Below are 10,652 nucleotides of genomic sequence, written 5' to 3'. Positions count from 1 at the left end.
TTTAATGTGCACCCTTGTTAACATCATTAGAAAGCCCTGAACCCTTTCCCTTGCTTACTGCTACCCCTGTTCTATTTCTATAAAGAATGCTTCATGTTCATGAAACACATGCTACTTTCATAATGCTGTAAATACAAGATTAAATCCAATAAAAATGAAGGAAAATGCTAAGATAACTCGTGCATAATGAGCAAGCGGGGGAGACACGTTTATTAAATGCATGTCTGCTATACAACATGGCCGCCCCCAGGTGCTCCCTCCTGGTGCAGGTGACCTAGCACTGGTGGGGGCTTTTTTTTTTATAACTATTGTTTCCCTCTACCGGAGTTTGCGCACCTCTGGTGGTGAAAACAATTTTAAGTGACAGGTGTCTGAAGACAATATTATTAAAATTATGTTCTATTTCCTGAGCCAACGTTGTGCATTAGTGATGGGTGAAAAATTCACGAATTTGCCCCGAAATGGCAAAAATTTGAGAAACGGTGCTGGCGTCCTTTTTTTTTGAAGCTCGGGAATTTTCGGGAATTTGCCGTGAATTTGCGCCTGCCGAATAAATTCGCCCATCACTATTATGCATGCCTGAAACCACACCCACTGTAAAATCTGTGACACCCACTATCAAATTAAACCAGTAAGAATGCCAGCCACTGAACAAACAAGGCAGACATTAGGTTAAAACAAGATGCAATGTGTCTGGGAAAATAATTGCACGTCTTCTTATTCTCAGTGCTGACAGTGTTTGCATTCCACTATTTTGTGTTGTTTTTGTTTTTAGCTTTTTCCTAGAGGTGGTACATAGAGTAGTTTGGAAATGTACAGTAGAGTGTGTATGAGATCTCACTGGTTTTATATGCTCCAGTGTAACAGACATAACGCTGCTTCTAAAGCCCAAGCATACTCATCCCAACACCATTGTGAGAAAGGTTTAAGATCTCCTGATCAATTACCGGAATATTTCTACCATAACGGAGGTCCTACAAAATCCTTTTTTTGAGATGCCCCATTTATGTCTATATTTACAGGTATGGGATCCATTATTCAGAAACACGTTATCCAGAAAGCTCCAAATTACTGGAACGCCGCACAAGACCGGCGGATGGCCTCCCGGATCCATCTGAAAATGGTGGTTTTGGATGCAGGGGAGCCTTTATACAGTATATCTCTGAATGCAGCACAAAGAGCAAGGAAGATGTTTGGATCTCCTTTGTGCAGTCAAGGCAGAATTTTAGAGCCCGTACTGGGTCGAGAGAGTGAATATGGGCAGAGTGATGGGATTGTGATGTCCTGGTTAATGTGGAAGGCAGAGACCACCTTGGGTACAAAGGATGGGATGGTGTGGAGGACCACCCGATCAGAACAAAAAACCAGGAAGGCTGAGAATAAAGACCACTTAGTTTTGCAACTCTGCAAGCTTATGAAATAGTGATGAGTAAGACAATTTTCCAAGTTAACCATGGTAGGGAAACCGTCGCCAATGGTTCAAAGGGGGGAGTTTGTAAGGCAGTGAGGACCAAGTTAAGGTCTCAGGAGGGGAATGGTTTGCAGTAGGGCAGAACCATGTGAAACAGAATTACAGTGCTCAGTTCCCTCTGGATCATTTATACCTTTTATAAAAGTGCAAGGGTTAAAAAAGCTAACCTTTCAAAATGCCTTACTACTCACACTGTTCAGATGAGGCTCCTGCCGACCGAAGGAGTCACCGACCCCCATAGTCTTCTGGCTAACACTACTTATGTCACCACAGGATACAACACTGAGGGCAGTAATTCCAATGTCTGCGCCCTGTGATGTCACCTTGATGCCACATTTTTACTAGATTTAACTATGCGTGTGTATATTACCACTTATTAATGTGTGGGAATACACAGAGGTGGCCTTTGACGTCAGTGCCAATGGGCCCCAGTGTGCAAAAGCAGGGCTCTATCTGGCACAAACACTGACTGGGAACTGCTACACTAACAAGCACGGATTCCACTTGTGTAAAGGAATAGGAATCATTTAACAATCTAATGTCAGGAGTCATTGCTAGGGACTCAATATAGCAACCACACTCCTCCAAGGGAAAACTATGGGAGTAACCAATACCAGGTCCATTGTGGTGGGCCGTCCCAGAATTACTAATTACAAAGAATATCATATGTAATATCAATCCATAAAAAACATTTCTATTCCCAGTTTAAAAAGTTCATATGCCCATTTCTGTATAAAGTATATGTAGTTTTACTCTGTTTTTATTGTTTTATTGCTATTATTGTATGCAAAAAAAGTAATAAAAAGCAAATCAGTAAACCGTGTCACAGAACAAATCCATGATGCATTTATTGTGCATAATCACTACTTATCTTCATTGTGGTGATCACTATACCGAATCCACATTTCTGAGAACCTAGGGGCAAATTTACTAAAGAAAATTCGCCAGCGTGAAGTAGACCTACTCTCGCACTACTTCGCACCCTTACGCCAGACGAAGTTGTGCTATGGCGAAGGTTCGTAACTACGCTTATTCAATAACTTGCGGATTTTACTGAATGTTAGCTCTTGCGCCAGGCTTGCCTTCGCCACCTAAGACCAGGTGAAGTGCAATAGAGTAGAAAGGACTTGCTTCAAAAAAAGTTGACATTTTTTCTGCTGGCATCTTTTTTAAGGGTTTTAGGCTGAAAAAGATCGTAAATTTTTTTCCCCCCCCTACATTTTCTAACTTATGGCAACTCAACTATACAGTGGGCACATGTATAGTTCAAAATAACAACTCTATTTTATTTTATGAAGCTTTCCCAGGCTTGTGTAGTGTAATGTATTTGTTGCTACATATACGGTAGGCAAATTAGGCAACGCTAACGTAACTTCGCTTTGCTTGACAAATTAATGCTAGTGCAACTTTGCTACCTTTCGCCTCCCTGGGCGCAACTTCAGATTTTAGTAAATTTGAGCAGCCCTGGCGAAACTACGCCTGGCGAAGTACGGCGAAGCCGCCGCTATCGCATGTTCGTCGCTTAGTGAATTTGCCCCCATGAGTCAGATGATGTTGGTGGAGTTGAGGATGCTGATAATTTAAGTAAGTCCAGGGACAATGCTATAACTGACAGGGATTTGCACATTTCTGGGCTTTATTATGAACAGTTTTTTCCAGGTTTCAGAACTCTCAAACCAGGACAGAAAGTTATTATTAACATATATAGTGCCAACATATTCCACATCACTGTACAATAACTGACCAGCCTATATAAAAAGCAGGTGGCCAAATTCAAAACCAGACATGTGACAACCCTAAGGCTAATGTTAAAGTTTGGCTTGCATACAACGCAAGCCGAGAAACTGCTCCTAAGCTTCTTGATATGCCTGCACCCAGATACATTGCATTGGCCCAGGTACAGGAACAGGCTGCAGATTTTTGCACTTTAAATGCAGAAAAGTGCAGCGGAGCTCCTGGTCGCCATCTTCAAGCTCTTCGTATTGTCTTCAGGTCTCTTAGTCGACACGAAGCCTGCCGGAGCATTCTCAGTTGGGCCAAATCATGAATCGGCTTCAACTGCGCATGCGCAAATTGGTGTTCAGACCCGAAGACAATACGAAGAGCAGGAAGATGGTGACCGGGAGCAATTTTGAATTTGCAATTATGCAAATTCCAAAAATTTGTTAACATCCACTTCCTATTGATTTCTGCGTATTTCGATAGATCAAAGCCGGAGGGACGGACTAGTAGAGACTGAAAGCAGCTCTGTGGTGTAATCACATGTAATGCAAAGCAAAGAATCATAGACCATAGAATACACCTGCAATGTATCACACAGCTTCTCAGTCCATGCACCCAATATATTTCAGAGATAATAAATTGTGCTTTGAAGTGTATGGTTCATGGGCTTGGGAGTGGTGTGGTGATGCATAATAGGTTATTCTAGTGTAGAATCTTTGCTTTGCATTACCTGGGAAGTTCACCTATTATAATGTCAGGTTGGGTGCACCCTCTTATACAACAGATAACAGATAAGCTGAATAGGACTACAGAATGAAAAACCTCACTCATGTATAAATTATAAAGTAACATTTGTTGGCAGGACATAGTTTATTTTTAGGTGCTGACTAAACGTATACAAACTTTGAATGTTATAAAAAATCACTTCATGGCATTATTGGTTCTTTAATATATCAAGTGATATTAGATTGTATGTAATCAGGGCTCTCTGATTGTATTTTTATTCTTTAACCTTTTCGTAATGCTCTCCATAACTTACAGATGATTTCAAAATAAATGATGATAAAGTGTTATCACTTTGAAAGGGTTTCTTTTCTTTCTGTTCTTTTTAATGTTTATAATCTGCTGCTAAAATGCTTAAGGCTGAGCATACAGTGATGTATCTGTGCCCAATGCTCCTGAGAATCAGACACATCTTTACTTACAGTAAAACTTTGTATTAGTTTGATGACACTCTGTCCTTTGTTTTCATCATTACAAAATTTAAAAAAGATAATAATAATTACGTACTGTTCCATGTTGTGCTCAGATTCAAAAACAAGAAGTCAACGTAACACTGAAGGCACGAAATATGAACACATCGAAAAATAACGCCTTTAATGGAAAATGTAAAGTCCATGGTGTTGAAGCTGGAGAATACATTGTTCTACATTGAAGTCATTGGTCTTCTAAATCTGTTTTATCACTGGATTCTGTGGAATTTTCAGGATCTGTACATCTTTCTAAAATGAAAAAGAGAACAGAAATGAATATATAATTTAGTTCCGTTCTATCAGATCCTGTAGTTTTATTTCTGTTTTCAGAAGGTTTTATGTTGCATGTCTTGCATGTGAAGGGCTTTTTGGCTCCTTTTAGCCAGACTTATCCTAACCAGGTTAGGTTCTTTGCTTCACTACTTCACAGGTCCTACCCACTCAGAAGCCAATATGTTGGCAAAGTTTGACAAAGAACCGAAAGGTTTGAAACACGTTGAGCCTACAATAAACACGTTGAGCAGTTAATCTGCCTCCTGGCCATTCCTTATACCCTGCAACTTTAACCTTCTATTAAACTGTGAAATAAATGGAAATCTTGGCATAAGGCTGATCTGCACTATTCTTAAATTGTTATTTACATAGCAATAACTGGTTAGAAATGGTGTATCTTTGTCAGATGACAGCCAGCTAGTTAAAACTAACTTTTACAGGGGTTCATCGAAGCATCATAGGAATTCTTGCCTGGGAAGCATCATCAACTGGGAACATCCTGGTTACTTTGTACATACATACATACTTACATACATTACATGCACCCTGTATATACATACATTATAATGGAAACCAGTTGCCCCTAGCAGCTAAATAATCATACAAATTGCAGAATTCTAACTTGGCTTAAAAGCAGTTAAATTCAAATTTAGCTTGATGAAGACCGTGAAAATATGCAACTGATCTTTTTTATTTGTTGTGGTTAATTATTTAGCATTTTGTTCAGCAGTTCTCCAGTTTGGAATTACAGTCCAATTTAGCCTGGCAGACAGTGCTTTAAATGACAGATGTAAAAGATGAATAAGAGAGGGCCTAAATCGAAAGACAGTAGAGATAACAATAAAGGATAATCTATAACAAATTAAGGTTAAAGTTGAACTACCCCTTTAACAAAGCAGTAAACTAAACTAAATCCCTATCAGACATGCAAATATACTAGACGACATGCATACATGGAGCCCTTTCATTAAAAGAAAATGCCAAATGTGCCCCGGACTTACTAGGACAAGTGAGGGTACCCATCAGCCCTTTCAGGTGCAAAATAAAGCATACAGCAAGTGCGAAGGCTAAAGTGACTGGATGTCTAACATAACAGAACATAGCCTAACTTCCTGCTTTTCAACTATCTTGGTTTCCACTGACTGGTTACCCTGGTTACAAGGCAGTAACCAATCAGAGACTTGAAGAGGGGCCACATGGGTCATATCTGTTGCTTTTGAATCTGAGCTGAATGCTGAGGATCAATTGCAAACTCACTGAACAGATATGTACCATGTGGCCCCCCCTTCAAGTCGCTGACTAACTCAGAGTTAGAGAGCTGAAAAGCAGGAAGTAGTGTTCTGGCTATTATGTTAGACATCCAGTCACTCCAGCCTTTACACAATACATTTTTGGCTAATTAACTATATGAGAAAAAAAAATATTTTGCACAGCCTATCTATTTACACAGTTTTTATTTTCACCCTGAGCTATTCATTTACGTAAATCAGGACTGGAGTGTTGGAGGAATGTACAGCTACGTATACTTGGTTTGGAGAAAATTAAGCATATCGTCCATGTGGGCTTCAAATATACTGGCAGCATGCCTTTAAAGGGGAACTATCGCAAATTTTTAAATTTAATATACTGTAAGCTTCCTCATACTGAAGTAAGAAACTTTCTAAATACAATCAATTAACAATTCTGTACCATTTCTGAAATAATCAAGTTTATCTTCACTATTCAGCATCTGTTTCTCTTCATTCTCTCTTCATGCAGCAGTTGGATGCTGATATATATGGAACTCTCCACTGCCAGCCCTTGCACTTGACCCTGGAAAACTGAATATTATTATGCGTTGACTGCACAGATTTAAATATTAGAGTGTTCGGGTGATTTATTACTTCATGTGTATGATATATTATAGTATTTGGGTGAGCTGTGATTTTAAAGTAGTGATGCCAATGTGAATAATAGTGAAAAACATATTTGTAAAACTTTTGGCTCGTCTTATTGCAATTACTGTTTTCTCATTGGTACATCACACACATAACTATCACTTATGTCACAACAGTTACTTATCCTATTAATTAGTATTAAACTGTATTTATACTAAGGTAAGCTGTGCATTGATGTATTTTGGGAACAGAAGTCCATGCCTGTAGCAGTTTAAAATACTGCTAAAATCAGGGATGCAATTATTTGTATGCAAAATGACAGAATGCATTTAATCACCAATTCATATGATCATATGATCCACAAATGCAGTTTAGGTTAATGGTTACCCATGACATCTCTAACAACTTCTGGAGCAGATCTTGGAGAACATTCCTTGAGCCTCTCCGTGATTGCAGCAAGTTTATCCTACAAAAAAAGAATCGAGTTAAGTGGGATGATAAATAATATGATTCATATTTCTGTCTAGCGGCTGTTAGTCAGCAACTAAAACATACACTGAGAAGCTGGACTTTATTTTCCTTTCACACAAAAATTACAAAAGCATTGTTCAAAAGGGACATTATTGAATGGGCTAACCTGACCTCAGTGTTGAAACAATGCTGGCCAAGTTGGGATTATTTACACTAGAGAAGAGGTGCTTAAAGAGTGACATGATAACTATGTTTTACTTTTTGCATCAAATATTTTGGGCCTTTACTTGAACATTCCAGTGCTAGTCATATATTAGCACAGGGTGCATACCATTCTAACGTCACACTATAAAACTAGAAGGCTTTTGGATCATGCTGGGAATTATACTTCAGCACAAGATGGGGAAGGCCCAGCTACAGACAATAAAGAAGAAATCCACGGCACACAGGCTGCTGCAAGCAAGGAACCCCTTGCACGTTTAATGCGGAAGTGAGCAACGTTTCGGGGTCACGCCCCTTTGTCAAGCTTGACAAAGGGGCGTGACCCCGAAACGTTGCTCACTTCCGCATTAAACGTGCAAGGGGCTCCTTGCTTGCAGCAGCCTGTGTGCCGTGGATTTCTTCTTTATTGATTCAATTGTGAGGTGGCCGAACCTCTACCACCGAGCACCAGACTTCGCATCTTACATTGGGTGTGCGAGAGCCAGCTTTTGTTCCAGCTACAGACAAGTCATTTGCATCTGCAATTATTCAGCGCTATACAGCAAATGTTTTGTTGGCAAAAGTAAAAAGTTGGAAAGTAAAAACACTTATGAAAACAAAGCACTTTGCCCATTAGATGTTGCTTTTGGTGATGTCTGAATGTTTCGAATTGTAGTGCAACAAAAGCTGCTCCCTGGACTCAGAAATGCATATTACATTCAAATTCTGTACCATTCAATTCAAAGTTGAACTTTGGCACTCCAACCATTGCATAACTAAAACTGACAGTAGCATAAGGTTTGGGAGCTGTAGTTGTAAAACAGGTGAAGTGCCAAAACTTGCCTTTCATTTATTGATCCCCAAACAATGAGTCACTTCTTATGGGGTTCCTCATCAACCTCTCCAGTTTTAGTCTTTGCTCGTCAGTTGCATTTTTTGGGATGATGAGTGGCTGAGGTTCTTTCTTTGATCTGGCTGGCTTTGCTGTTCCAGGCTCTGTTGCCATTTTTACTCCTTTCTCTCCTTTACATTAGTGTTCTCTGATCAACAATGAAATACCCAAACTCTAAGAAGGAAGGCAAAATAGTTTAGAGGTGATTTTAACTTTCCAATGAGCACCGATTGTCTACCTTTTTGACTCTTGCCATTCTAAATATATGCACAACTCTGCATCACTAAGTAGCTCTAAGATGAGAAGAATGCTTCATGGATACTAGTATTCCCAGCAAGATGCAGGATAACCAGAAGTCTCATTAAACCACTGTCTTAAAGGACCAGTAACATCAAAAAATGTTTTTTTAAAAATTCGTTAGTATACATAGAAAACAAACCACCAAAACAAATTAAACTTTAAAGGAGAAGGAAAGGCTAAAAATAAATAAAGCTCTAATCATTGGTCATAAAATGTACATATACATACCATCAGTAATTTTTTCCTACAATTAGTCAGTTATTCTGAAGGTGAAATCAATTTTAAAAAAAGCTTTAAGCTGTTCTGCAAAGTATAACTCTGCTGCAGTCCAGAAATTCTTCTATTCAGGGCACACACAGGCACAGTTAGTTTCTGAGGTGCCCTGTACATGCGCACAATTTTAACTAAAGCTTAACTAGAAGTAGCAAGAAATGTTGCACATTATCAATTATAAATAGGCTGTAGCTCACCTTTAGTACATGTAGGTGGATTCTCCTGCAAGGTGTCCTGTGTCCACACCCAAATTGATACAGTCAGTATTATAATAGAAAGCAGGACAAATCCAAGGCAGTAGCTATGACTGCAAAGTGCTTTTATTGGGGAAAAATGCTCCACAACATGTTTCGGGCATTGGCCCTTTATCAAGTCACTTTTCCCCAATAAAAGCACTTTGCAGTCATAGCTACTGCCTTGGATTTGTCCTGCTTTCTATTATAATGTTGCACATTATGTTTTTGGGTTCTGTACCAGCCCAAATCAACCACAACCCTTAAGCAGGGAAGATCTGAGTTTCCAAAGATGCCCATGTAGCTCCCCAACTTCTTTTCTGCTGATTCACTGCACATGCTCTGTGCTGCTGTCACTTACTGAGCTTAGGGACCCACTCACAATATACAGTATATACAGAATAGAAATGTCACAATATATGGCTGATTAGTAATTAATACAGATAATTATTTATGCAATTAGTATCATAACATAATAATCAGCCCTGTAGCATCAGCTTATATTACACACAAACCTCACTTTCTACTTGATAATTAGTGACGACCCCTAAGTTTAATTCTCAACAGCTGCTCAGAGCCCAGTGAGCATGTGAGTGTCACAGACACTTTCCAAGATGGTGACCCCCTGTGACAAGTTTGAAGTCCTGGATCATTGCTGCTATTGACAAGCTTTAGGCTGGTGCAATAAGTTCAGTATATAAAATATGTCATTTTTAGCCATAAAGGGTTTAGTTCTCCTTTACCTTTGGCCCAGTCGTCTGGAAGCCAATGTACGTAGCTGTATAATGAAGGCATGAGCTATTGCAGCAGGAATAGAGAGAGCTGAGAAGCCTTAGTGCACATATATGAACAACAAATGCGTTCCGTATGAGTGTGCCTCTGAATACAGCAGAAACAGCAGTGAGAAGCAGCTCCCCTGCAAGCACACACTCATTCACAATCCCACATACCCTCGCCTCTTCTCACTCACTTGTTCTGTTTGTTTTCTCTCGGCACCACACGCTGCACACAGAAATGCCTTCATACAGGAAGCCTGCAGCGATTGGCTGAATAGCGGGGAGAGGCGGGGCCGAGAACTCCAGAGTTAGGGACTGTGCACAAATACCCAGACACGTTCAAAAAGGTCACAAGCAGATCCATATGACGGATGTATTTGATACGATAAGAGACACAGCCGGGGCATGGGCAGCGCCTACAGTTTTGGCTCATGATTCCAGTGGGTCTGTCATGTACCCGCACAATTTAGCTCTCGGAGTCCATACCTCCCAACATTTTAAAAATAAAAAGAGGGACGATATTTTGACCACGCCCATTTTATGTGACCACGCCCCTAATTACCATTTTTAAGAAAAGTTTGAACATATTTCTGTGTTTTTTTACAGCTATTACAGTTTTGCTAATGAATGCGAATTGCCCTTTAATAAGTCTAACTTCTCCCAAGGGACCTGTTATCTTATCGTGTTACAATTACTTATTTGCTTATGTCCAAATTGTCACAAAAGCATCTTATCTGCTGCTGAGGCTGTTCTGGGCTCTCTGCCAAAACCAATTAAGTAAGAAACTTTGTTTCTTTTTCTGGCTGTTCAGTGCAGAGAAAAACTGGACTTTCCAGTACAAATGAGGGACTGCAGGTTGAGCTGTCAAAAGAGGGACTGTCCCTCTAAAAACGGGACAGTTGGGAGGTTC

The 10,652-nt window shown here is 39.7% G+C and overlaps 1 long non-coding RNA gene across 1 annotated transcript; it reads right to left on the bottom strand.

Annotated features, from left to right (window-relative positions):
* Positions 1-4,027: 4,027 nt before the first annotated feature.
* LOC121400491 lies at positions 4,028-10,263 on the bottom strand. The gene is made up of 4 exons (XR_005965774.1): positions 9,937-10,263; positions 6,984-7,062; positions 6,409-6,531; positions 4,028-4,695 (listed from the first exon to the last, which is right to left on the bottom strand). It is a non-coding gene; the product is annotated as an uncharacterized LOC121400491 (long non-coding RNA).
* Between the last annotated feature and the right edge of the window lie 389 nt (positions 10,264-10,652).

Source organism: Xenopus laevis, chromosome 2S (genome assembly GCF_017654675.1).
Source record: "Xenopus laevis strain J_2021 chromosome 2S, Xenopus_laevis_v10.1, whole genome shotgun sequence".
In the NCBI taxonomy this organism is placed as follows: Eukaryota; Metazoa; Chordata; class Amphibia; order Anura; family Pipidae; genus Xenopus; species Xenopus laevis.
This window is presented reverse-complemented; position numbering and strand designations above follow the sequence as displayed.